Source organism: Monodelphis domestica, chromosome 8 (assembly GCF_027887165.1).
Source record: "Monodelphis domestica isolate mMonDom1 chromosome 8, mMonDom1.pri, whole genome shotgun sequence".
Classification (NCBI taxonomy): Eukaryota; Metazoa; Chordata; class Mammalia; order Didelphimorphia; family Didelphidae; genus Monodelphis; species Monodelphis domestica.
Genome location: NC_077234.1, coordinates 221,724,485 through 221,738,333, shown reverse-complemented (window position 1 = coordinate 221,738,333; position 13,849 = coordinate 221,724,485). Strand labels below are relative to the sequence as shown.

Below are 13,849 nucleotides of genomic sequence, written 5' to 3'. Positions count from 1 at the left end.
ACAAGTTTTATAATGTGAATTTATTTACCAAAATTGGATTTAGCAGTTAAATTTTCAGGAATACACTACCAGTCTAAAGTAAAATATACCCAGACGACTGTTTATTGGACAAGAGATAGTTCATTATCTTAAAATATAGCTATGCTGTCAGTTCTTCCATGGGTATAGCACAAGATGATTGGCTTGGCTGGGCATGAACAAAAATCTGTGGGAATTGTGACTGGAAAAAGGCTGACCTCAGTACATCTTATTTTCTGAAATCTATTCTTCAATGACAGGAATTTTCTTTATGAATTAAAGAAATTTCAGCTGAGGTTAGGTCAAAATAATCTAGCAAAAAGAAGGCTGAGATTGATTGATGTATGTGATAGCCATTGAACAAAAAAAGACTTATTGAGCTCACTGAACAAAAATAGCAAATTTATCTCATAGGAAACAAAATCTCCATACAGATGAAAGAGCAATAGATGGGAAGATAACATCTGAACTTTTGAGGAGAGATATTTGATTTACAGTTTTCTAGATCTGAGCAAATTGGTGAGAGGTATCACTTGTCCTTACATCATTAACAACAGCAGACCTGATAAACGTGTTTTGAACAGCAAATTAAATTTGTCTTGTTGAAAAAAATACTGTTATGTCTTTCAGCAGCAAAGCTACTTTGATTCATTAAAAGCTATTTTAATTTCTTAGGTTTCCAAGCTAAGACAAGAGTTTTAATATTCCGAGGCCAGATGCAGAGCTGAATTGACAGGGAAAAAGGAATTTTGAAGATGTGTTATATTAACCTTTGGAGCCTTTTGAATTAATCTCATTAACCCCAAAGGATGCACTGTAATATTGAGTACAAATGCCTTCATAATAAGTTATTTGCTCTGATCTGGATTAGAAATTTCTATAGTAAATCTACATTTTTTCTACAATAAAAGTGATATATATGCAAAACCTGTAATTTCCATTTAGATGTTAATTAAGTAGCAAAATGCCCTGTTTTCTTCTAAAGCCATCTGCCACACCATAAGAAGGCTTAAAACACTTATTTTTACTTTTTTGTTGTGTTTATAGGATTTTAAAGTTTAATTCTTTAACCCCCACTTCTCAAGTAGGCTTTCTTTTGTAGACAAAGCTGTCAAGTAAAGAAATATGACCTCTCCCCTCCCCTTAATTTCTATTGTAATTTCTTCTCTGTTTTCTAATTCTGTTTGCAAAATAAGATATTTAGATAAAATGTGGAAAATTTAGTCAGTGAGCCATATTTTTAATGACTTTGATACTTGGCATTGCAGAGCTAATATGTACACTAATTTGGTGGGTATTTCACTTTTATCTGGTCATTTTGCAAGTTCATATATGGTTACATCTTAAGGATTTGCGGAATATGTGCTTCTCAGATGTAAAGCTTTTGTGACTGAAATTTAAAGGAATGTATTTAGAGTCACAGAGATGGATCAAACTTGAGAAACCATTTATTCCAGCCTCCTTCTTAAAGATCCATTTAGCATTATCTTTGAGTATGGCCATTTAGTCAATGCATGGAAACCAATATTGATGAGGAGTTTATTAACTCACAACCCAGGCAGCCTTTCTCCTTTTAAAATGTTTCTAATTGTTACACATTTCAAGATCAATAATCAATTGGCCACATTCCTCAATATTATGTAATTTTGCAAATATGTAATTTTAGTTTTTCAGAAAAAATAATACTTTAAATCCTTATACAGAAAATTACAATTAACATTTCATTTTTCCATATTTCATTAGAAGTTCCAGTTAAGCCTACTGGAGGCATGTATGATACAACAGAAAGAGCACAGACTTTCAGATCAAAGGAAGGAGATTCAAATTCTGCCTTTGTCACTTCTGCTTTGTGACCTTAGGCAACTTTCTTAACCTCTCTAAGTATCAATTTCTTCATCTAAATATGAGACAGTTGTAATAAATGGCTCTTCCAATTCTGAATTTTTGATCCTTTTTGTTAAGAAATGGTAGAGTACAAAATGTGGAAAGTTACAGGTACTGTTAGTCATAATCTCTATGTTAGGTGGTTTCATTTAATTTTTATTAGTGAGAATAGGTATTGGGAATCATTGTTTATTGGAGAGTGAAAGAAATGTAAAACCAAAATTTATCAATTAAAAAAAATCCAGCCATTTCCCAGTTGCTGTACTGCCATTTACAGTATTTGTTATTATAAACAGAGCTGCTATAAATATTTTAGTACATGTGGGACTCTTCTTTTTTATCATTTACATCTTTCAATTTAAATGCAGGAATGCTCGATCAAAGACTATAAACATTTCAGTAACATTTTTCAAATACTTCCAAATTGTTCCATAGAAGGTGGACAAGTTTATTGTTCTGCCAGATGCCAATTACTGCATTTGCCTTCATACAACCCATTTATCTTTTAATTTCTTCCACTAAATTATTTTTAAAAGATGATAGCACATACATAATTGTCATTTTGTTTCTCTGGTTATTAGTGATTTTAGGCAGTTTTTCACATGGTCATTGATGGTTTTCATTTCTTTGGCAAATTTTCCAAAATCATTTCTTCAGAAAGGTTGACTAGGCTTATTGGCCAGTAACTGATAGTTTTATATCAATTCACTATAGATTTTATTATTTAAGATATTTTTAATATTAGACTTGAGAGGAAGAAAGAAGCATGATACAGTTGTGTGAGAACTTGATGTAAGGTCATCTGTAGAAAAAGTAAATCCATGCCACCTCTCTTAGTCTGATTGTGGGAAAGGCATCTAGCTTTTGTGTTTCCTCATCTGCAAAGAGGAAATAATATATCTATAGTACCTAATTCATGGAGCCATTTTTTAGTCTAAATGAGACAACATATGTAAGGACATTGAAAGTTTTGTCTTATTTTGTTATTTGGGTGGAACTTTGATCTCATCCATAAAGGTCCCTCTATCAGTGCACATGGCTACCATCCTTGACTTTTTATGCTATATAACTCTTATCCATGCCCTTCCATAAATACATCATAGGTGTTCTACCTGGTGTGTGAAAGACCTTTACCTTTATTTTTTGACATTATATGTATATCATTGGAATACTTGGGATGACCATATAATTACATTATCTAGTTCAGCTCTTTTTCTGGTCCTATATCTTTCTGATATGACTCCTGAAAACGACATAATTTATTGTTGCTTATATTTTGCACCCAATTCCTGCCTACTTTATATTACTTCATTGCTGTTTTAGTAGACAACAACTTCAAAATCTCACAGATGGTAATATTCTATTTCTTCTGACTATATAGCATCACCAGAAGAATATTAATGTTAAATATATGAGCTTTGGTTTCAAGAAGAAGATTGGACTCATTAAAAAAAGTGTTCAATTACCCAGAGCTATTCCAGCTCAAAATCTGGGTAGTTAATTGTCCATCTGCTAGTATCTTTCCAAGATATGTGTGTACATCCATCATATATATAAACATATCTTTTATATATATATGCATGCATATATGTCAATTTTATTTATATATATTATATATGTATATATGACATACTATCTAGACCTCTATGCAAATGGTAAAATATCATCTGAAAACAGTAATATTCAGAGAAAAGGACATTTTTCTTCCATTTGGTCTCTGGACTATAGTAAAAAGGATACCTTTATTTGTTTTTTTCTTTTTAAAAATTTTAAATTTCATTTAATTGATTAATTTAGAGCATTTTTCCAGGATTAAAAAAATCATGTTCTTTCCCTCCCCTCCCCCAACCCTCTTACATAGCCAAAGCACAATTCCACTGATTTTACAGTTGTCTTTGGTCAAGACTTATTTCCATATTATTGAATTTGCACTAGGGTAATCATTTAGGGTTTATAACCCCAATCACGAAAAGGATACTTTTATTAAGCATAAGTCTTCCTGTTTTATGCCTTTTCTAATATTAAAAATATGAAGGTAGGTAGTTATCTCTGCCATTTTATCTTTCATAGAATTTTTTGTGACTTTGACATATGCCTGGGGCAAATATTGTTGGAAGAAAGCCTCAGTGGATGTATTTCCATTTACAGCTTTATGTGCCATTTTGTAGTAAACAACAATAAGCCCAGTGGGATTTTATTTTCTCTGCACTTCTCAGGCAAATGTTTAATTTTTTAAAATGTCAGGCATAAAGCCTTTTTCTATATTATAAAAGTCTCCTTGTTGTCTTTTCATAAACTGGTTAAATTTGCCCTCAAAATTTGTATACATTATTTTTAAATATAGTGCTATAATCATATTATTTAGGTATTTTTCCATATTAGCCATGTTGCAAAAATTTAAAAAAAAAGTTAAAAACATAAAGAAAGAGAAAGAAAGAAGTATACTATAGTCTGTAATCAATTTTCATCAGTTCTCTCTCTGGAGGTGGGTACCATTTTTCATTGTAGTTCTTCAATCTTTGTCTTGATCAGAATAGCTTTGTCTTTCACAATTTATCAACATTATGATATTGTGTACGGTGTTCTAGTTCTGTTCATTTGACTTTGCATTAGTTCATACAAGTTTTCTCAGTTTTTTTTTCTTAAGCCATCTTGTTTATCATTTCTTCTGGCACAATAGTATTGCATCATAATCATATCCCACAACTTGTTCAACCATTCTCCACCTGATCGATGTCTCCACAAATTCCAATTCTTTTTCACCATAAATATTGTCATACATAGAAGCTTTTTTCCTTTTCCTTTTCTTTTTTTAAGTAGTATTACCAGAATGTCTTTAATTATAAGGCCAATGGGTAAACCATGCCTAAAGGGCCATCAAACTATGTAAAAACTTTGACACAATACTAACACTACTAGGTCTGTATCCCAAAGAGATTAGAGATAGAGGATAAGGACCTGCTTGTATAAAAATACTTTTAACAGCTCTTTTTGTAAAGGCAAAAAATTGGAAACTGAGAGGACATCCATCAATTGGGAATTGGTTGAACAAGTTGTGGTACATGGTTGTAATAGAATACTTTTGTACCATAAATAATGATGAACAGAATGAGTTCAGAAAAACTCAGAAAGCTTTTCATGAACTCATGCAAAGTGAAGTGAGCAGAACCAGGAGAACACTGTATATTATAACTGAAATGATGTTTGATGATCAACTCTGAATGACTAAATTATTATCAGCAAAGCAGGATTCCAAGATAAACTTGAGGGATGCATGATGAAAAATACTATCCATAGCCAAAGAAGGAGCTCTTGGGGTATGATTACAGATCAAAGTGTGCCATTTTTCACTTTATATCCTTCATGAGTTCTTTTTCTTTCATATGTAAATGTGAAATATGAATATATTTGTATATATGTATATAAGACATATATACATATAAATATGTATACATATGTAAATATGTATTGCATAACATCATTGGTATAACCTTTATCAGACTATTACTGCAAATGGTGAGGGTGAGGGAGAGAATCTGAATTGCAAAATGTCAGATAACTATCAAAATTATTTTTATATGTAATTTTAAAAGTTAAAAATAAAAAGGCATTAGACAAAATGTGAATGATTTAGTCAATCAGATAAGGAAAAAATACAGTGTTTTTAGACATTGGGTGAAATAAAAAGATGCACCATAAGAATATACTGGGATTGTTTAAGGAGACACTTCCGGTGGGATTTGGGTAAAAATCTATCCAGTTAAGAGCCTAGGATTCCAGCATTAGGGCAACTTCAACTCCAAACACAAGACTAAAATATCACTTACGGAGATTTGGAAGGGGAGGTGAGAGGGTCAAGTTTCCTTCTTTCCCTTCCCAGCACAATTGGCCAGAGGAAATCATTGTGAATTTTGGAAGGTCAGACCTCCCTTAATGTCCTAGTGGGGTTTCTAGAACAGTGATGCATGATGCCAGTCTGTATCCAGAGCTTAGGACAGTAGACTTATTGAGAAAGGTATTTTCAGAATCCAACAAGGAGCCCAGCAGAAAGCTATGCCAGGGTGAACTTCATTAGGAGAGAAGATCTCTAAATAATCGGGAAATATGAACTTACTACTTTGCTACATAAGCTTGCTAAGCCTGAGTACATTTCCTCTGGACTCGGTGGGAGACCAAATCCTAGACTCATACAGGAAATGTTTTATTTTATGTTCTCATCATAGCACTTTAGCAAATATCCATTTTAAGAAAAAAAATTCATTGAGTAGCTTCTGGTTTTTCTATATAGAACTAGGTCAAGATTACAAGGCAAAAGAGTAAGAATTTTAAATTCTTCCTAATCAGTAAGTGCTTTTTCTCACTTAAACTCTTCCTAATGATTTTTCTACTGTTTGAAACTCAACTTCCTTCATATATATGTATATATATTTAAATTTTAATATATATTTTCAAATTTACATGTAAAAACAATTTTAATATTCATTCAAAAATTAGTTCAAAATTCTTTCCTTCCCTTTCTCCTCTCTCCTTTGAAGAAGGCAAGCAATTTCATTTAGAATATATATGTGCAATACCTTTCCATATTAGCTAGGTTGTGAAAGAAAACACACATGCACACACACAAATGAATCAAGAGAAATGCAATTTTTAAAAAGTATGCTTCAGTCAGCATTCAGACTCCATCAATTCTTTCACTGGAAGTGGACAGAAGTTTTTATCTTAAGTCCATCAGAATTGTCTTGGATCATTGCATTGCTGAGAATAGCTAAGGCTTTCACAGTTGCCCATAATACAATATCGCTGTTACTGTACAATGTTCTGATTGTGTCCATCTCACTTTGCATCAGTTCATGCAAGCCTTTTCAAGCTTTTCTAAAAGCATCCTACTTGCCATTTCTTATAGCACAGTAGTAGTCACTCTCAATCACATATACTGCAACTTGTTCATCCTTTCTCCAATTGGTGGGTATCCTCTTAGTTTTCAATTCATTGTTACCACAAAGAGAGCTGCTATAATATACATATAGATCCTTTCCCTTTGAAAAAAAAATCTTTGTGATACAGACCTAGTAGTGGTACTGCTAGGCAAAAGAATATGCATAATCTTATCTCCCTTTGTGCATAGTTATAAAATTGTCCCCTACTTATTTTCCCACAATCTCTCCAGCATTTATCCTGTTCATTTTATGTCATGTTAATCAGTTTGACAGGTGAGAGGTGGTACCTCAGGGTTGTTTTAATTTGCATTTTTCTGATTAATAGTGATACATTGAGAGCCAGGCCAAGAGACAGGAGGTTCAAAATCTGGTCTCAGACATTTCCTAGCTGTGTGACCCTGGGCAAGTCACTTTACCCCCATTGCCTAGTCCTTACCACTCTTCTGACTTAAAACCAATACACAGTATTGTGTATTGTATATTCTAAGATAAAAGATAAGGGTTTAAAAATAGTTGTGTAGAACATTTTTTCATGTGACTATTGATAGCTTTGATTTCTTCTGCTTTTTTCTTCTGAAAACACCTATTCTTATCAATTGACCATTTATGTACAGATTCTATTCACAAAGATTTTGTAGATGTGGATAAATAGATATCTTGATCAGTAGGCATTGCAATATCTTGCTTCCCTTTCCCCTTAATAAGAAGATGTTTGTTTTCTTTCATGTATTTGATATCTGTCCTTCTTTGATACTTTGATGTCTTTATAATTGTGTTATGTTATCTAATTCGGCTGTTCCTATTTGACTTTCTTTACTAATAATTCATTTTGGGGGGGCAGCATAGAGGAGGCTGTGTTTATTAGAGTCTAAGTGTTATGGCTTCATCATTATTGATTGAGGAGAATTATAGAAAGATTTAGATAGATAGGTAGATAAGTAGATAGGTAGATAGATAGATAGATAGATAGATAGATATGGATAGATAGATAGATAGAGGGATAGAGGGATAAATAGAATTTAGTTGTTTAGTCTTAAAAATTTTGTTCTCAAATTTTTTTGAGGTCATTTGCCTTTACTGGATTTCCTACCAACTTTCTGTGATTGTTTTTCACTTTTCTGCTTTCTTTTTTTTTCAGATTTGAACAGTATTTTATTTGGTCACTTCAAAACATTATTCATTGGAGACAAAGATCATTTTCTTTGCCTCCCCCCGCCCCATAGCCGACGCATGATTCCACTGGGTTTCACATGTGTTCTTGATACGAACCCATTTCCATGTTGTTGAGGTTTGGGTTCTTTCGGAAGACCCTGCTCTCTAAGGGGGGGGGGTACTGGTCTCCCTGAGCTCTGAGGGCTCCTAATGGGATTAAGTTCAGCTGCGTTTGGCTGAATGTGCCCCAAAGCAAAGAACCTCTGCTGCAGTCTGTGTTGGATGCCCTTAGACTGGCTCAGGTTACTTTCAAGATAAGCCCTTTGCCCTTCGGAGCAACCCCTTTGCCAGCCCTGAGGTTTCTGTCCTTTCAGAAGCTCTGAGGACTCCTGATGGGATTAAGTTCAGCTGAGTTGGTCTGGATGTGAGTTGAGGGACCCATCCAGGGGGCTACAGGCTCCCTCCATCTCTCTCTGTTTTCCTGCCATCTGTGTTGGGTGCCCTGGAGACTGGCTCAGGTTGCTTTCAAAGTGTGCCCTTCTGAACAGCCGGCTCTGAGGCCCTTTTGCCGGCCCTGAGTTTCCCGCTGCTGCCGCAGGCTCAGCACTCTGGGTTGGGGTGGGGGGAATGGGTCCTGGGACCTTCCTTCTGCCTTCCCCTTAGATCTGAGTGATCTAGGATTCTGGCTTTTGCTGGGGCGTACCTTTTGATCTGAGTCCAGAAGGAGGGTTCCCCGGGTCTGTCCTGTTGTTCACTTTGACTTTTGGTGCCCTAGGAGCATTCAGTTTGTGATTGGTAAGGAAGGGTTTTCAGAAGTCTGAACTTTTGCTACCTCAAACCGCCATCTTGACCAGAAGTCTCACTTTTCTGATTTCTTGAAAGTTTAAGAGCCAATTTTACTTACTCATATTTTATCATCCTCCCATGTAAGATTTTACAAATGACTTTATTTTCTAAAGAGTTATTGTCCTGGACTATTTTATCTGCCAGCTTGACAAATATTGATCGACTAAGGTAGTTTCTAGGTTCTTTCGGTTTCCTTATTATGGCAATTGACTTATAAATAGATCTATTTATGTTATCAATGTGGATGTTCCTGCCAATAATGCAGTTTTCATCCAATGCTTCCCTGTCTTCTTGTCCACATTAAATTCAGCTAGGTCTTCCTTTATTTATTTATTTTTGACATGATGTGTAACCATTAGAGCATGTGGGCTATCATGTATAATCCCACAGCTTGGCCAAGGAACCAGTAAGTCATAAATTTCAGAATGATAATTCATTTTTAATTCTTCAGGGATTGGAATGTTCCATGTGATCAGCCCTCAAGCAGTTATTAAGAACTTGCTATATACCAAACACTGTACTGTTAACAATACAAAGAAGGACAAAACCACAATAACAGTTCTTCCTTCAAGAACTTTAATTTCTCTTTAATTTCTGATTTTAGAGAATTGCTGGAGGCACTGGAAGATTAAGGGATTTATTTGCCTAGGGTGACAGAGATAGTATGCTTCAATAGATGGATATTCAGTCATTTTGGTCCTGTTTGACTCTTTGTGATTCCATTTAAGGTTTTGCTGGCAAAGCTACTTGGAATGGTTTGCCATTTCCTTCTCCAATTCATTTTAAAGATGAGGAAACTGAGGCAAACAGGGTTAAGTGACCTGCCCAGGGTCACATAGCTAGTAAGTGTCTGAGTACAGATTTGAAATTGGGTCCTCCTAACTCCACAGAAGACCCATATCCACGGCACCAGGATGCTTCAGGAGCAGCACTTAAAATTAGGATTTAACCAGCACTTTATACATTATTGACATATTGCTTCTCTGATCAACTCAATTTGGCTAGTATAATTTGCAACATTTCATGCTGGGTCTTGGTGCTTTTAGTGATGAAAAAGTTGCCTTATTATTTACTGGATCAGTAATCAGTCAGTAAAGATGAAAAGTTGGTCCCCACAATCAAGGTGAAGGATTAATGACAGGGAGCGGAGTGTGGGTGTTTCTGTGGAGAAGATGAAGGCGGGGGGGGGGTTATGAGCTTTTATATAATGCCAACCATATGCCAGCGACTGTGATGAGCACTTTACCAATAGTATCTCATTTGAAAGCAACCCTGAGAAGCAAGTGCTATTATTAACTCCATTTTATGGTTAAGGTTAGTAAGGTCTAAAACTCAATTTTAACTCAAATCTAACTGAATTCAGACCTAGTACTATATCTATTATTCCAACAATCTGTAACAGGGATGCAAATATCTATGTACTTATGTCTTCACCTTCGTCCATATCCAATTTCGATCATCATTAACTTCAAGTAGGCTAGGATGATGCTTTATTGCATACCTTATCTTTTTTTCCCATTTTCATTCTTTCTTTTATCTTTGTACTAATTTGATCTTTGCTCCAAAAGATCCAATCTGATTATGTACATAATTAATTCAGGAATGACTCTAATATATGAGTCATTAATTGTTAAAATATAATCAATTTCATTTTGTGTGTGTGTGTGTGTGTGTATTTGTGTGGTGACATTGACTATTCTTCATGTATGGCACTTACCAACTTGTATCTCAAAGAAGGTTTTCATGGTGATAGTCAACAAGTCTTTGACCTTGGCCATTACTTTTGTATTGTGTTATCCAATTTACTTCTCTATTCTAATTCACATCTTTACATTGAAATCATTGAGTATGAAAATGTACTTTGATTTAATTTGAACCATATTACTGTATTCTTTAAATAATTTATTTACCCATCATCCTCTAAAGCAGTGGTACATAAGCTGTAGTTCAGTTTGTGGTGAGCACTGTAATGCAACATGACCAAATGTCCTACAGATTTGTGTTTCTTGTTGCTTTGGGACACAACATGAAACCTATTCTACTCATTTTTTAAATCTTTCTCCAAGGAAAACAAACTTCTTTTTAACTAAATGTGCCCTATTTCTGCTGGTTTCAGTTATAGTGAGAATATCAAGACTGATACAGTTTGGTTCTTGCTTTTTTCCTTTTCTCTTAGAGAATGACATTTAGAGTTTTAAAGGAGCAGTAGTTGGGTTAAAGTTTATGTGTGTGTGTTTGTTTGTGTATATATATGCATATATACATATATGCACATATGTGTGTATATAACTATATATCTGTATCTATATCAGCTAGTTGATGCATGAATACAGTGCAGGGTCTTCAGTCTGGAAGACTCATCATCCTGAGTTCAGATCTGACCTCAGACACTTACTCAGTTTGCCTTACTTCCTCATCTGTAAAATGAGCTGGAGAAGGAAATTACAAATCACTCCAGTATTTTTGCCAAGAGAACTGTTAGTGGGGTCACAAAGAGTCAGACATGACTGAAAACAACTGAACATTCATCCACTGAAGCAAGCTTATCGATGTGACCCAGCCCACTGCAGCAGAATTAAAGAATAAAAAAAGTCATGACTTCAGCCTATTATGGAATAGTTAATAGTATGACACTAGGGATTTCACTTAATTTGTCCATTAGTTTCCTTAATGTAAAATGAGGGAATTGGATTCTAATGTCTTATACAGTTCTAAATCTATGATATTATGATTTTTCAATCAAAACAACTAAGGAAAAATAATTTGATGAGCAGGAGTCAGAAGGATCTTATCAGAGAAATTAAGATAAGCAAGCATTCTGGTTTCAAATCTGGCCTCAGACACTTCCTAGCTGTGTGACCCTAGGCAAGTCACTTAACCCCCATTGCCTAGCTCTTACCACTCTTCTGCCTTAGAACCAATACACAGCATCGATTTTAAGAGGCAAGGGTTAAAAAAAAAGATAAGCAAGCATTATTAAGCATCTATTTGTGTAACTACAAAATTATCAAGTGCTGTTAAGTGTCTGATAAGATAACCAGTCTAATTATTATTTACAAATGTTAGAGAGAGTTCTGTGAGAAATAAACTTCATTAATGATGGGTAGAGAATGCCATATATTACAGGGTATACTGAAAAATGTTTTAAAGTTGGTATCTCTAAAGAAATATATTGCCCCCCTTTTCAACTATTCTGTGGCTTCCAGACATGCCCATTGTTGGATAAGCTCTAAATGGTGTTCCTCCAAATGCTTTTTGAAATCTCAATCTGAGCCGTAGACTTTCTTCTTCCCCTTGGTCTTTCCTCTTTGATTAGACAAATCTCTTTGAGTGATTATTCATCTCTTCCATCAGGGTCTGAAATATTCTGGGGATTGATGCTATTTCCATCCCTAAACAGGCACATGAAGGACTGTCACCATTGACAAGGAAATATCCCCTTCTTTTGACTGGGCTCTAGATTTTCTCTACAGTGACAAATACTATATTTAAGCATATGCTGAATTGATTGGAGGGTTTTATAAGCAATGCTTTATTATTTCTCTCCCTCATCATCATTTGAAACATATTATTAAACTTTAAAGAACTAGGTAGCTCTGCTATTATTTTTAAGAAATATTTGATGGAAATATTTTCCCCCCAGTCTCCTCACTTTTAGGACATGAAGTTTTTTATTTAGTCTTCTATTCCTTGGGATCCCTTGATAAAGTAAAGGTAGTTGGAGGAATAATAAACTGTGGGAGAGGTATAAAGGTATAAACAGGTATTGACTGTTTCTTTTTTTTCTTTTTATGTATGTAAAATTAGAGACATGTATCTGCCAAATTTTTTCAGTTGCAAATTTTGACTTTGTGAGTCAGTTTTAATTATTGTTTAGGTAAGCTTTTCCAAACTTCATTCAAACTCTGCCATAGCTCTATGCAGGGAGAACAATAACAATTTACATATAAATCTACTAGTATCAATTAATTAGCAAATATTTGTAATATTCCTAAATGTGCCAAAAGAAAATCCATTTGCATACTGACAACATGCAAGGGGGAGAGAGAAAAAAATTTTGCCACTTGGCCACTGGAAACCAGTTTAGCAAGTTGTCTATATCTTACCTACTCTTTACCAAGGGTACATTTCACACATTTTCGCCCAAACGAGGCACACATAAACAGCAAAAAACAATACCCTTGGCATCAGTAGAAGCCTTATTCAGATATTATTTCTGACACTTAAATTCCCTGTGACTGTGGGTAAATTATTTAACTTTTCTTATCCACAGATTCTGTATGCATAAATTTACTAAACTTCGGTACACCCATCCCACAAGGAACTCTTTAAATCTATTAACCGAGGAATTGTGATCTTGCCTTTGTGTAGGGGGTTTTCATAATAGGAGTTGCACTGAGAGAATCATTACTTCTTTTCCTCCCTCACCTTCTTCTTTTAAGAAAATGGAGATAATACCTCTAATACTCATCTCAGAGTATCTATGTGCTCAGGTAAGATAATGTGTATAAGGAGCTCTTAAAACCTCAAAATGTTCTGTCATTTGTTATCATTATCTATATCCAGAGATTTCTCCTAAATCAGGATTCAGATCTAAACATAGAATATCTGTATATGCCTAGAATTTGACACTTAGAAAAAGCTAAATATATACAACACCCACTCTAATTATCTTCTAGGTAATTCCTAGACATATACAAGGAAAATTAAAACTAATTTACAAATGTAAACATTGCACCCCTAAGTTTATTTACAAATTTATCAGGATTAAGAAAATATAAAAGATGAAAATTCTGTAAAAGTTAGAAAAGCTCAACCAGAACAGGCAACATTTGAATATTTTTTTCCTTTAAGTAATTTTATCTAAACCAATCTGTACTCAGAAACCTGACTGAATATTCTAACTAAATCATCATACAAGACATTTCAATGTCAGCTGAAAGGTTTAGTGCTAGAGGTGAAGCATAGATTTGTATTTTTAAGAGTATTTCACTGTAAGTTGGGTAAATATC

At 34.3% G+C, this 13,849-nt stretch overlaps 1 protein-coding gene across 4 annotated transcripts in view; it reads left to right on the top strand.

Annotated features, from left to right (window-relative positions):
* NLGN4X (neuroligin 4 X-linked) overlaps positions 1 to 13,849 on the top strand; it is a 456,535-nt gene that overhangs the window by 33,800 nt on the left and 408,886 nt on the right. The window lies entirely within an intron of this gene.